We start from the raw sequence: 12754 nt of genomic DNA on the forward strand, positions 1-12754 counted from the left end.
CTCATGACCTAATCATCTCCCAAAACCCCTCCTCTGAATACCATCAACATTGGGAGTTAGGCTTTCAATATATGAATTTAGGAGGGACATACACATTACATCCGCAACATCTCTGTGCAGACCACATTAATTGTTGTCTGGCAGAAGTTCATTCGTATGTCTCCTGATTGTTTTGGTAAAATGAAAATGAATATTTTTCAGTAGCATGAGTAATTAAAAATCCTTTAAGCCCATGCACTTTAGTGGTGTTCTATTGACAGAATCAAAAGTTAACAAAAGTCACAAACAGCTTTACTTTTTCAGCAAATGTCTTCATAAAGGGAAGACAGTAAAATCAGTGGTTAGTAAAAACGCTTGTTTCTGAAACTCATTTATTCCTCATTTAAGATACTAGTTGGAGAAACTCAGACCTATGGCTTGCCCATGAGAAAGTCAACATTGTTCTGTTTTCTATTGTCATTTTAAAATAATACTTCCTTTAAAAGATGCTAACACTAGGCCTAGGCCAGGCGTGGTGATTCATGCCTGTTATTCTAGCACTCTGGGATCTGGGAGGCCGAGGCAGGAAGATCCCTTAAGCTCAGGAGTTCAAGACCAGTCTGAGCAAGAGTGAGACCCTGTCTCTACTAAAAAAAATTGATTAGCCGGGCGTTGTGGCGGGCACCTGTAGTCCAGCTACTAGGGAGGCTAAGGCAAGAGAATCGCTTGAGCCCAAAGTTTGAGGTTGCTGTGAGCTATGAAGCCACAGCACTCCACTAAGGGTGACAAATTGAGACTCTGTCTCAGGAAAAAAAAAAAATTGAAAATTTAGCCAGGTGTTGTGGTGGGCACCTGTAGTGCCAGCTACTCAGGAGGCCAAGGCGGGAGAATTGTGTAAACCCAGGAGTTTGAGGTTGCTGTGAGCTGGGCTGATGCCACAGCACTCTAGTTTGGGCAATAGAGTGAGACTCTGTCTCAATAACAATAACACAAAAATTTATAGATACTCCCAAACTGTCCTGAGAAGTGGTGGCTCTTTTTCTTTTTACTGTTTTTAACTGACATCTTGATTTCAAGGATTTGAAGGATTAGAGTCAAGAAAAAAGTCCATCGTTGCCCTTGCGTCCATCTCAGGATTCCATCTTGAGGTTCCTTCTCGAGGAATTAGAAGAAATGAACACGTTGGCAAAGATTCGGCCTGCCAGTCCAAACATGCTGTAAGAACAAGTGGGGAGTAAATGTCTAGTGTTCTCCTGGCACCGTGGGCGTTTGCTAGGAAGAAGGAGACTGGGTTAGGAAGGCCTCGTTGGCATATTCATTGCTTTTATAATACAAACTACCAAGGCAAAATTTCCTAAGCTCTAACTGACTGGTGGAGGGCCACAGAATGAAGAGTGAGAGACCCCGTGAGGAGGCATGGGTTGAGAATCCCTGATATAAGCCTTACTTAATTTGATGAGATTAATCAATTGGGTAATGATGGGACAGGGGGTGTTACTCAGCAGCGAGAAGTGAGAAGCCCAAGAAAGACCTGACATGTGGCCTGGGACAGATGTGCGTGTCATTGCTTCTTCACGCGTTTGTTTTTTACCACTATGATCTCTGCCGTGGAAGAAGGATGGATGTAGGACCCAGTTTCATAAAGCTAGGGAAATAAGCTTCACAGATATTAGAAATCTGTCTAACATCTTCTTATGTGAATGCTAGAATTTCTTTGTACTGAACTCTACCTCCATTTTAGAACTACCAGCTGAATCAAGGGCTTCCTGCAAGTAGAGACTCGTAGAGGAACTCTCCGTTCCTTTGATGCAGCTTATTCCTACTCAGACACTCTGCACTGTTCATCAACAAAAATCAACTGAGCACCTATTGCATGCACCAGTTGGCAGTGAGTCAAATGACTGCCCTCAGAGAAGCCGGTGGCTCATGGGTGACCTGTCTCTTTTCCCCTCTTCATTGTTCTCAAAACCAGGCCTTTCGGGGAGCCTGTTTCTGTGGGGTAAGAGAGGGAAAGGAACTAGGGGATGTGGACGGGAGGATCTGTGTGACAGCTGTCAACCACTGTCTGTGTGTGTGAAGAACTTTCCAGAAGGCCCAGGAGGTTGCTGTGAGCTGTGTGATGCCACGGCACTCTACCGAGGGCTATAAAGTGAGACTCTTGTCTCTACAAAAAAAAAAAAAAAAAAGAGTGGTTTCTGAATTAAGTTGAAGATCTCAGCTCCTGAACAAGACCTACAGGCCCTCTCTGACCTCCCATTTGCATACCCTTCCAGCCTGACCTCTCACCCCTCACCCCTTGTCTTCTGTTCCTGCTGAGAACACACCAAACTCCAAACTGGGCCTCACACCTGTCCACATGCTACTGGCCCAAGGCGCCTCTTTCTCCAAATATTACTTAGCTGATTCCTGCTCAACCTGCAGAGAGAGGTGAAATGTGCCTGAAAGCAGCTTTCTTCTAACCTCTAAATCTCACTCAGCTGCCCCCTTTACTATCTTCTTAGCATCTATTGCAATTTTTTTTGAGGGTTTTTTTTTTGTGGCTGTTGTAGGTCTTGCTGATTTGTTTTCACATTTCATAAGTATGTCTCACGCTCATCACTCACTCATTAATTATCTTCTTTAGAAATACTGTGTTTATTGAGTACCAATCCCTGGGGATACAACAGGGATCAAAAGCCATGGCACCTGCCCTCATATAACTTCTGAGTCATTGCTTTTCATGGCCTGTGAGCTGATATACCTCCGAGGAAGTGGACACTGACCTCTCCTCCTCCTTCATGTCTTTGTCAGACACTTAACCAGGGTCTTTTTAGAAAAGACAACTGACACCTGCATTGCTCTTTCCCGAGGGCTGGATGGTCTAGTGAAGAAATGGTTTTATGTACTGAGGGTGCTGGGAGGACACAGAGGAGGCTTGTTGGACTGAGGCCAGGGTTCAAGGAAACCTCCCAGAGAAGCTCAGCAGACCACATCTTTACGGATCGAGGCATCTATTGCAAATTTTATTGCAGAAATGATAGAAAAATTAATAGAGCGGCTACAATAGGTGTCATCCATTAGTCTGTAGGGGAAGGTGCCTTTTATTCTGTCACTCTGTCCCCAGTACTCGGTGCCATGCCTGATACACAGTGAAGACTCTCAGTAAATACTTTTCCAGACAATGAAGGAAGAAATAAATGAACATTGAGGTAGGCTTCTCCAGCTGCACCCTAGGACAGATGCAACATGAGTGGGTCACAGTGTCAAATGTTACACGGCAGGACCTATGCATAAGGGCGGGCTTTCTTCACTCCATTTGCCCCTTCCCCTCTCCCAGGACAAGCATGCTGGCTGTCCCTTGGATACTACAGAACACTAATGATCTTGGGTGCCACACTGCTGGTTCCACGGGACTCTGAGCCTGGGCAAGAATTATTTGCCTTCTCATACAATGTTGGGCCGTGGTTCAGAGAAAGCAGGGCATAGGCTCGGTGCCTGTGGCTCAGGTGGCTAAGGCGCCAGCCACGCACACCTGAGCTGGCACGTTCGAATCCAGCCTGGGCCCACCAAACAACAATGACAGCTGCAACCAAAAAATAGCCGGGCGTTGTGGCAGGTGCCTGTGGTCCCAGCTACATGGGAGGTGGAGGCAGGAGAATCGCTTGAGCCCAAGAGTTGGAGGTTGCTGTGAGCTGTGATGTCATGGCACTTTACCCAGGATGACAGCTTGAGGCTCTGTCTCAAAAAAAAAGCAAGCAAGCAAGCAAGCAGTGCATAGACCAAGAAGAACAAGGGAGGGTGTCATGAAGTAAGTGGCTGAATTCAGCACATCTGGGTAGAGATCATGGGATGGACCAAAACAGATATGGTACAACAGGGGTCTGAATTGGGGCCATGGAAGACTGGTGTGGCTCTGTCAGCATGTGATCATTTGCCAGGTTCTATGGCACCGTTCAGAGCAGAATTTCCACAAGCTAATTCCACACCATGTTAGTAAGTACTCCCTGAAAAGTGCTCCTGAGCCCAAACAGGTTGGGAACTTCTTGGCTACTACAATATTTCTAATATGCCTTGTGATCTCCAAAAGGGAACTGTATTGCACTGTGCCCCAAACTTATTTGGCCATGGATTCCATTCTTTCTTTTTCTTTTTCTTTTTTTGCAGGATATCTCTGAGAACTAATGCGCGTGGGCTCTCTCTCTCTCTCTCTCTCTCTCTCTCTCTCTCTGTTTCTCTCTCTGTCTCTCTCTCTCTCTCTGATTTGAAGGTCTGAGAGAGACTTACCCAGCTTGGTGAGTCCCCAGTGTATGCTGACAGTCACTATTCTGAGATGGATTATTGTGTTTTAAAAGCAAAAAACAGAAAACAATATCCAGGCCACACCCCTGGAGGCCTTTATACCCAGCTGATGAGCTCCTTGAACTGGTTCTACCAGGACATTAGTCCTCCTGAAGAACAGTGTGATAACAAAGCAGATCATCATTCCAAAGCAGTGAATAATGAAACTGATACAAGGTGAAGAAGTTAATAGTCATTGCTACAGCTTCATTAGCCACATAGAGAGGCTAATTGCAGCACTTGACATAAACTGAAAACAGACATACTACTTCCATTGCCCAGGCTAACTTTTGCTGTGGCTGAATGAGCTCTCTCGTGACTTATTAGGGAGTATTATACCTTCAAAGATATTAAATCCACTGGGAATGACTAAAGCAATTAGTCTCTGACTTTGAAACAATTTCCACCTTTGAATCAGCAAACCAGATCTTACCAAGGTTGCATACTCTAGAGATGATATTGTTTACACTGGAAGCCAATATGAAATGTGTACATGTGTATATAACGTACACATATAGATACCTGTGGAGAAGTGTCTTTATACAGACAGAGTCCTCAAAATAAGGAAATAAGGAAAATGGTAGCACAATAATTTCTCTATTGCTGTTTAAGGGTTTTTTCCTAACATCCAATTTATAATTGAACCCACCCCTACAAACTGGTGAAGGGGTGCAAGGTGAGAACTAGCTAAAAATAATGGTAATTAGCCGCTGTTCCCTAATTGTCAGTCACTGTCCCCTTGTTTGCTTCTCTATAATGGGTGCTCTGGAGTAGCACAGCTGATAGATTCTTAGCACAAGATTCTTAACTTTCTCTGCAAAGCTGTTAGTTGTAAAGATTCTTAACTTTTCTCCAGAGACACCTTCCAGGCCCTACATTCCAGCGGATTGGCTGATCTGCCCACACCAGTGGCCCTGGGCCAAGAAACCAACTCCTCCACTGGAATTGTGACCCCAGGAGCTGATGCAACACAAGAAGATGAGTTTCAGATTCCTGTAATTTTGCCCCAAACTTAGCCAATCAGCAAACCTAATTACCTTACCCCCTGCCTGTCAAATTATCCTTAAAAACCCTGACTCCCAGATTCTTTTTTTTTGCAGTTTTTGGCTGGGGCTGGGTTTGAACCCCCACCCTCCAGCATATGGGGCTGGTGCCCTACTCCTTTGAGCCACAGGCGCGGCCCATGTCTCCCAGATTCTGGGGGAGGCAGATTTGAGAAACTCCTCCCATCTTAGTGCTGTGCAGAATCAACTCCTTCCCTGCTGGGAACCCTGCTGTCTCCTGGTATTGGTTTCCTCTTGGGCAGCTGGCAGATGAACCTGACTGGGCGGCAACACAATCGTGGAGTCACCAAAAAGCATCATCACACCAAAAAAGCACAATTAAGAGAAAATCTGGGTGATTCCCTTAGAGGTATTGCTTCTCTCAGCTCAGCACATCAGCAGCTAACTGTAAGCAGGTCTAGGAGCTGTGGTTTGACGTCAGGTGGGGGAAAGGGAAGTGGGGAGGGGTGTGAGTGTGCTCACGGGGCAGAGAAGAAACAAGGCCATGACTGGGGAAAGCTGCAGATAGGAGCAGTCCGTTGGCTGTCAGAACCCACAAATTACCTACTCTGTCTCTAGGACTTATTGTTTGAGTGAAACATAAGCAGATTAAGAGATAGAGGAGGCGATAACAGAGTGGAACTTACAGAAGAAAGCTTAAAATTTGTGATCCTATTGCTCCTTCTTTAATGAGCTATGTTTAACTCTTTGCCATAATAACATATTCATTAAAAGACAGATCTTTTTTTTTTTTTTCAGATAGAGTCTTACTTTGTCGCCCTCAGTAGAGTGCAGTGGCATCACAGCTCACAGCAACCTCTAACTGTTGGGCTTAGGTGATTCTCTTGCCTCAGCCTCCCAAGTAGCTGGGACTACAGGCCCACCACAATGCCCAGCTATTTTTTTGTTGTGGTTGTCATTGTTGTTTAGCTGGCCCAGGCCAGGTTCGAACCCGCCTGCCTTGCTGTACGTGGGCGGTGCCCTAGCCACTGAGCAACGGGCGCTGCCTAAGAGACAGGTCTTATGTAAACATTTGTGTTGAAGTGTTAGAAATTTGTGTTTATAAGGAGCTAGAAATCTTCCTTGCTGTATATTCCTATATATTTCTCCGTGTATATTTTACTCACTAGGCACGTGGCTGGACGCGCAGGACTGGAAGAGGAAAATGCAAGTTTCCCGAGCTTGAGGAGTACAGATCTCGTGGAGATGATGCGCTATGACAGGAGTAGTCCTTGAGTAGACGGGTGGGAATGGGAAGGAAGGCAGGAATCGGGAATACATTATGGGGCAGAGACTCACACACCTTGGAGACTGGATGGATTTATGGAGCAAAGCTCAGGGAAGGTTCTAGGTAATGCTAAAGGCTTTGAGTTGAAAGAGTTGGGAGAACATTGAGGAATCAATTATAGAACCAGACAAACCCAGGAGACCTGGCCTTGAGTTTCATCATGTTGACTTTGAGGCAGTGGCGAGGGCTTCTCAGCCTTGGCATAACTAAGGTTTTGGACTAGGTTGTTCTCTCCTGGGGACTAGGAGGCTGAGGCGTATGTTGGGCTGTTTAGCAGGGTCCATGGCTTCCACCGGCTCCATGCCAGTAGCACATCCTGCAGCACACGTGCTGGACATGGAAAGGAAAAAACCTACTAAATTCTCAGTGGCCACAAGTTATAAAAGGTTGCCCACTTTTGTCCTTAAACTTGGGAAGAACACGAGAGGACTTATGTATATTTATCCCCCAAAGTGGCTAGGGAAGAAAATCAGATGCTCACTGGTGCTTTCCTGTGACTCCGCCTTCTCTATACTTCAAGACACATATTTACTTCTATTCTAGTTCTTGATGGCTGCCATTGCACAAAACCAGTGGAATCCTCCAGTCCCAGGTATGCTAATGCCAGACATGCAAACAACTTGAGGAGAAGCAGGCAGGCTTTAGTAAAGGCTTCCTCCACGGTGAAAACTAGGAAGTGAGGAAGTCAGCCCGGCCTGAGGGTCCGGAACCCATGCCGCAGCCTCAGCTCTACCATGGAGCCTGGGTTTTCTCATGGGCACTAGGAGTTCACAAAAATAAAAAATAATATAGAGAAATAGTAGCCGTTTAACAAGCACCAAGTCTCCGTATTATATGGAATTCTTACCCCAAATCCGTACAGTGAATATGACTGGTAGGATTTACAGATGAGAAGGCAGGTTCTGAGAGGCTAAAGGTCTTCCCCAGGCTCACACAGCTTTGAACTCCGCTAGCTCCTCCCTAGAGTAAGGATGGGTACCCAGTCCGTATTTGCTTCCAAACCTAAACTTGATCCACTTCTATCTCATGTCCTGTTGTTGTAAAGGTCAAATGAGATAACAGGGTGTAAATGACCACACAGATGTAAGGGAGAAGTGGTGTAAACGCCCCTACCACCCTTCTTGGCCTTCCAGGCCTCTATGTCACATGTCACATCATCTTCTCTTTGAAGCTGAAGGGGAGTCTCAGGGAAACTTGCCCTTTTCCCCTACGTTGGTTCGCTGAAAAGATCAACTCACAGTTATTGGTAGATTAATAAGAGAAAGGTTTATTTCCAAACACCACGCACATGGGGGGAACCACAAGAAGGATTTCCCAAAGTTTCAGCGATAGTCGGTGGCTTTTAAAGATGCCTTTTAGAAGGGAGGGGGGAGAGTGGGGAAAGTACCTGTGCAGCAAGTGGTTGCTAAGGGGGGGATGGGTAGATGGAGGGAAACAGATTGATTAGTCAATTAACCTGAGAGACAGGTATTGTGCTTCAAATGACCTTAGGGCCAAGTCTATTAGCATGTGATAAGGAGTCTAGCAGCTCCCTTTTTTTAGGTAGATAGAGGAAAGTCTTTGTTCAGAGTTTCCTGATTATGAATAGCCTTTAATTCAAAATAATATTTACACCAAGGAATCATATTTTGGGGTGAAATTTTCTTAGCTCCTTCAAAGCAGTGGCTCTCAAACTTTGGAGGGCAGCATGTGAAGGGCTCGTCAAAACAGTCTGGGGGGGTGGTACCTGTGGCTCAAGGAGTAGGGCGCCAGCCCGTATACCAGGGGTGGCTGGTTCAAGCCCAGCCCCGGCCAAAACTGCAAAAAAAAAAAACACAGTTTGGGGCATACTGGACAAGTTTATCCCAGACGGCTGGTGCCAGTGCTGCTGGTTTGGAACACACTTTGAGAACCACTGGTCTAAACATTCCCCCAAGTACTCTGCTCAAAATCAATGATTGCCACCTCCACATTTGCTAGCACCTCGCTCCCGTATCCGGCACTGCTTTGTTCTGTCTTTGTTGTAGTCAGTAGCTTGATCGCTCTCCTCTGTAAGCTCTGTAGCAGCTGAAGATTGTGAATTCCTGAAGTACCACAGTTTACTCCTGCATGCGTCCCCAGAGCCCCGAGCACAGTGTGGATTCCTCAGCAGCGGTTTAATAGATGTCTGTGGAGTAAGATTCGGGAAAGTGATCTGATAAACACGTGTATTAGATAAATGATGGGCACATTAATCTTTCCAGAGGTCTACATGGTTTATTTACTGAGGACAATATCTTAAAACCAGATTGATATATTTCTAACGACATCCATTAGAGCGCCAAATGTACCAGGCCTGTTGAGGGACCATAGTTTCAGCAAAGACCTGCCAAAAGGCTCTTAAACCACCACAGGTTGGCTTCTGGTCTTCCTGCCCCTGTGACTTATCGGGACCCTCTGCAAACCTTCTCAGCCTCCAGGGACCAGAAGTTTCAACTTAGGCACAAACCTGAATGCACAATCATAATTTTCTGACCACAGACTTATGAAAGATCACAAAAGGAAGGCACATTTAAAATTCCCACGAGCGTGGTCCAAAGAGAAAGTAAACTACTAGAAGAATGGAGCCCCCTGTTGTCGTCACCCGCATCTGACATATTCGAAGAGGTGTCCAGTGAGTTGCGGCCAATAGCCTGGGGTGGGGCCCACGGGGATTTACACCAGGGGACGCGTCCACACCCATCTCTGCCAATAGGTGGCAGCAACAGTCTGCCCACAGGTTCGGGCTTCGGTTTTAGACCCGAGGCACTCAGGGTATGGAATCGGCATTGTTTTCCCTGAAGCCTGCCTTCTGTCCTGCCTGTGGACTCAAATCTATCACCCAGTCCTACAACGGCCACCGAGCAAATGTGTTGAAACGAAGAGAACAGGAAAGACACTGGATCTACGGAGGAAGGGCTGCCACACAAAGGGTGGTTTGGGTGAACCTAACGCAACAGTTTGTCTATTTGTCCAGCAATTCTAGGTTTAATCAATTGAGACCTTAACCTGTAAACTCAAGCCGCACTTGGCAGTTTCTTACTGGCTGCTGATGACGTGGCTCTCTGGCGAGCCTGGGAGAACTGGTTTTCTAGGTTGGGGATTCTTTATTCTCTGAAACCCCCACCAGGAAACGCCCTGAGGCCTTTCACCTTCTGTGGAGCCAGGGCCTCCGTTTGTAACCGAATCCACCCTTTCCCCAAACAAACCACTTAGAAACAAAGGAAAACCCAAGAAATAGAAATACATAGTGGGAAATAAGGAAAGTAAACTTCACAACCTGGGCAGATGGAGTTTTGAAAGGTGCCTGGGCGCTTCCAGTGTGCTGCCACGGCTGAGAACTGTGGTCGGATGGGTGGTCTTTGCTCCTTGGTTAATTAAATCCTCACACCCACTGCTTTAGATTCCTTATGCCTTAGGCACAAGGTAAAATAAAACCCAAAATCTAATAAGAAAAAGTTAGCCCACAGTTACAGAAAGAGGAACCGGATGAAAATTAAGCATAAAGCAGAGGGAAGTTTTAATTGGCACCATTAACTCTGCTCCCAGAGGTCAACAGTGCTAGCCTGCTACCTACTTGAACCATCGGGAATGAAGCACTTGTGTCTTCAAGCACTTCCAGGACTTCTAAGAGGAAGCCATGTGGCACTTTGACCTTTGCATGAGCTAGTGATTTGTTTACACCAAATCCTGTTACCAAAAGTTCGGTACTTACCTGTTCACAAGGCCACATCAGAAAAACCCAAGAACAAGTGGTTTTTGAGAAGAAGGAACGGGAAATTTATAACTTTGCCAGCAACCGAGGAAAAATGGCAGATTATTTGTCTCAAATACCAATTTTTCCTGCCCATATGCAGAAACACAGTGCTTTTAAAAAGAGAAGGCCTATTTTTCATTCCACTACAGTTAATGATTCTTATCCTACCATCTGTGTCCCATCTCTGTTGAACCTCATTACCTCAGCTAGCCAGGCATCAGCCCCCAGGCCCATCTTCTGTCCTCCAAAGAACAAAAGACATCCCTGCCCTGCCCCTCCTGACCACTGCCCAGGCCAGAATGCAGGTCTCAGTTTCCAAAAAGAGTTTTAGAGACAGAAAGCAAGTTTGTTATTTTTCAGCCCATTTCTTCAGTTACAATCCATTTAAGCCTCTGGAGTTGACAATGGTGACTTCACTGTTTTCATAGCTGCCCCAGCGCTGGAATGGAAGGCTTCAAGCAGAATTTAGGTCACATTGGCAGTGAATCAGGTAAGCCACAGAACCACATTTCCACAGCCCCCCAAAATGGCCATCTGCCACCTTAGGCATGGTGGTTACAATTTTGAACATGTTGTTAAGTCCCATGATTCTCTTGGACACTTAAACTAACCATACCTCTCCAGGACAGGCAGAGTTGGAAGTGTAGAATGGCTTTGGTGGTGTGGTGGAGTGTGACAAGCTGGCAACAACATTCACCAGCTGTGCAGGCTTAGGTGGGCTTATCGCTGGCTCTGAGCTTCACTTTGCCCACTTCTACTGTAAAGGAATAAAATCCATTTCAGGTGGTTTTTGTTAAATAAATGAAATACACCTGTCGTGTGCTGGTAAATGTTTAACAACTGGTTCTCAGAGGAGGGGGAAACCCTGATTTGTAGTGTTTGCCAATTTCCATGATGTCGATACTCCCACCATGGCTGATCTCAAGACACCAATGTGACATCACTGAATGTGAAATTGGGAAGAGATGTACACCACCTGGGTTAAACCATCTTACAGTACCTACCCAGGCTGTAGCAGACACTCACAAAAGATGACATCCCCTGCCCTTCCCCCATAGGAACATCTGTGTTCACATAGAACTTTGCCATTTGTAAAACATTTTTACATGTACTATCTTGTCACATTTTCAGGACAACTCTGTGACGGGCAGAATGGGTATTATTTCTGTTTTACAGATGAGAAGCCTCAGGCTTAGAGAGATTGGAGCAAATTGCTCAAGGGCACCCTGCAAGTAGGCTATAAAATGGGTGTGGTGGACAGAGTAACAGCCTCCCCGTCATACCTGCATCCTAATCTCTGGACCCCGTGAGTATGTTCAGTTAGACAGCAGAGGGCATTTAGATTGCAGGTGGAATTAAGATCGCTAATCAGCTTGCCTTAAAATAGGGGAGTGTCCCGGGTTATCCAGGTGGCCCAGGGTGGTCACGTAGGTCCTTAGAAATGGAAGAGGAAGGCAGAAGAGGAGAGTCAGAGAGAAACGCTACTACTAGGCAAGAATGGTCAGATGTGTCACTGCTGACTTTGGAGGTAGAAGGAGGGGCCCCAAGCCACAGAATCTGGATGGCCTCTGGAGGCTGGAAAGGCAAGAAGGAAGATTCTGCCCTGGAGCCTCAAGGCAAAGATATGTCCCCCTCCCAACACCTTGATTTTGGCCTAGCGAGACTTCTGACCGCTAGAACTCTAAAATGAAATGTGCAAATGAATGTTGTTGAAGCTGCTAAATTTGTCATCATCTGTTACAGCAGCAAGAGGGAACTGGTACAATGGGACCGGCAGTGACTGGCATAATGATGACGCTGAGATTATGGTGCTGCTGAGGAACCGTGAGAGCACCTCTGGCTCCCTATCCGGCTTCCTGCGGCGGGCGCAGTCTGGGAGCTTCGGGAAAGAGCCGGGCTGCCCGCCTTCCCACCAGCTCCCAGCAGGGGCTTCCACCCCACCCCCACCTCTGAAACCCGAGAGCATCTGTTAGGGTCTTTGTTCTTGGCAGAGGAAGGAGCGTTCGACTGCAGACAAAAGAGAGGCAGGCGTACAGAATGTGTGGCTCCGGGAGGCCCCAGGCTCTGCTGCCGGCATCTTTGTCTCCGCAAAGCTCCCAGTTGGATCTGGGCCTTTAAGCCAGTCACTTATTTCCTGTTCTCACGTCTCACGTTTGAGGAGTACGTGGACTCGCTCTATGCTCTACTTAGTTCCAAGACTTCTGTTTTTTTAAAAAAGAGGTAAGAGCAACCTTTGAATATTGCCACATAACACAGTGAGAACAGACGTGACCACGTGGCTGGGCTACGTAGGAAAGTTCACATTCTCATGGGAAGTGAAAGTAAGCCACGTCACCGTTTCTGTCATGTGACCGCTGTGGGTGTGGATCGGCT

The 12754-nt window shown here is 46.4% G+C and overlaps 1 long non-coding RNA gene across 1 annotated transcript; it reads right to left on the reverse strand.

Moving 5' to 3' along the window:
• Positions 1 to 7831: 7831 nt before the first annotated feature.
• On the reverse strand, positions 7832 to 12501 carry LOC128577544 (uncharacterized). The gene is made up of 3 exons (XR_008377587.1): positions 12329 to 12501; positions 10998 to 11138; positions 7832 to 8773 (listed from the first exon to the last, which is right to left on the reverse strand). It is a non-coding gene; the product is annotated as an uncharacterized LOC128577544 (long non-coding RNA).
• Positions 12502 to 12754: the final 253 nt, after the last annotated feature.

This window comes from Nycticebus coucang, chromosome X, assembly GCF_027406575.1.
Source record: "Nycticebus coucang isolate mNycCou1 chromosome X, mNycCou1.pri, whole genome shotgun sequence".
NCBI lineage: Eukaryota > Metazoa > Chordata > Mammalia > Primates > Lorisidae > Nycticebus > Nycticebus coucang.